A 2,303-nucleotide genomic window follows, 5' to 3' on the forward strand; every position below is an offset into this window, starting at 1 on the left:
GACTTCTCAGCTAATCTTACATCATGATCTAATTCCTGTTTCTGTTCTGGCTTCGAGTTCCCATCCAGGTATTTCTTATGTTTCTGCCCCCTTCTTGTTCTGCGCAAATTTTCTTCCGACCTCTTTTGATTCTGGAAATTTCTTCGGAAAAAGACGAACTCTTAACTGGTATTCCTCCCCCCATTCCTGATGTGGTCAGTTCATCCACTGATGAAATACTAGAACTGCTGTAGATTACTGAACTTAATTCCCCTTGAGTACTAGGACCCCCTTTTGGACTTGGTTTAGGAATATCATCAAACCCCTTTGCAAAAGTAAATACCCTTCCCTGATTTCGCAGGGGCCATGCTAATCTTCTCTGTATCGTTCCAATTTCAGTATATGTGCCGCCGAAGCCACATATGTGTTGTGTTAAGCTTATTCTGAGATACACCTTAATATTATGTCCCTTACAGAGGCTTTCAATGCATCCAAAACTTTAGATACAGCAGTGGATCCAATGTTAAAGTGTAAACATTCTTTAATATGCTGCTGTATACATGGCTGATATTCCAAATATTTTAGCAATCCTCTTTGAAATATCCACCTTGTTGTGTGCCTTTCGTATTATTTGTAAGTGCAGCTACTTACCCCGGGGTGGTATCCAGGCACTGTACTGCAGGTGTCAGTCGAAGAGTCAGGCCTTGAGTCCCTCCATGAAGTGAGTCAGCGAGGGAGCAGTGCGCAGATGGTGGGGGATGGAGTTCCAGGCTTTGGCAGTGAGGTGGGAGAAGGATCATACTCCAGATCTGCTGCGGTGAAAAAGTGGTGTCTTAGCGAGGGTGCGATGTGCAGAGCAGGGGGTTTTGGTAGATTGGTGAACAAACAGGCAGTGGTTTGTGTAGGCTGGTTCTTGGTTGTGGAGGGCTTTGTAGGTGTGGGTCAGGAGATTGAAATGCCTTCTTGACACAGACCCCCTGCGAACCCAGCGGCACAGCACCCCATAGTTATGTCTGTACAGACTACTGCCTTCGATGTACACTGCAGGTAGCAGGGCTCACAATTCAGATCGAGTCAAGATTGCAGATGACGCAGTCCAGTAGGCAAAAGACATTGCTACCAGTGCGGCCCACCCGGACCACGCATCATTGCAGGCTGCGAACACACTGAGTGCTTCAGGTGCCACTAACTCAGTGCACCACAAATCATTGCCACGTAGCCTTATTAAGGCAGAATTCATTAGGCAAAAGAAATTGCAACCAGTGTGGCCTGCCCGGACCACGCATCATCGCTGGCTGTGCACACGCTGAGTGCTTCAGGTACCACTATCTCTGTGCAGCTCAAGTGAACGCCACGTGGCTGTTGGCCCTTGTTGACCACTGACTCCGGCCTACACTGCTGTCATCAGGGCTCACAGTTAAAATTGAGTCTTGATTCATTAATTTCAGAGTCCAGTAGACAACTAACTATAACGTCCCTAAAACCTACACATTTCGACAATATATTCCATACATATTTCATCTTTTGTTCCATACGCCTACACTGCGGTCCACAGGGCTCACAATTTGAATTCAGTCTTGATTTACTAATTACAGAGAAAATTGTACTCTGTGTCCTCGGATTTTGTCAAGAAGAAGTGATAAAAAGCATTCCTTGATGTCTGTGTTGACTACTGCCTTCCATCTACACTGCAGACAGCAGGGCTCACAATTCAGATCGAGTCGCGATTGCAGATGACGCAGTCCAGTAGGCAACAGACATTGCTCCCAGTGCAGCCCGTCCGCACCACGCATCATCACTGGCTGCGCAGATACTGAGTGCTTCAAGTGCCACTAACTCAGTGCACTGAAGTCACTGCCACGTGGCCTTATTGACACAGAATTAATTAGGCAAAAGACATTACTCCCAGTGCAGCCTGCCCGGACCACGCATCATCGCTGGCTGCGCACCTGCTGAGTGCTTCAGGTATACCATCCCATACCATACCAATCATTTATAGAGCGCTCGGCTACCACCAACGGCAGTGTCCCAGCACTAAATGGTCAGATAGGGGGAAGAGGGACGGGCTAGGGCAAGTCAAACAGACATGTTTTCAATGCCTTCCTAAAAGTGGATTCCGATTCTGCTTTACGCAGGTGATTAGGCATAGCATTCCAAAGAGCGGCTATTCTTACTGTGAAGGCTTGCCTGCCAATCCAGGGCTTTAGAAAAGCCAGGGGTGAGGAGAAGCATCTGAGAGTTAGATCGCAGGGTCCTGTTCTGATGGTATTTCTGAAGTCTCTGTTTCAGGTATCCTGAACCTCTATCTCTTGTGGCTCTAAAGG

At 47.4% G+C, this 2,303-nt stretch overlaps 1 pseudogene; it reads right to left on the reverse strand.

The window, feature by feature from the left end:
- Positions 1–309: 309 nt before the first annotated feature.
- LOC146862654 (U6 spliceosomal RNA) lies at positions 310–399 on the reverse strand (annotated as a pseudogene).
- Positions 400–2,303: the final 1,904 nt, after the last annotated feature.

The sequence above is a fragment of the Triturus cristatus genome, chromosome 2_2, assembly GCF_964204655.1.
Source record: "Triturus cristatus chromosome 2_2, aTriCri1.1, whole genome shotgun sequence".
NCBI lineage: Eukaryota > Metazoa > Chordata > Amphibia > Caudata > Salamandridae > Triturus > Triturus cristatus.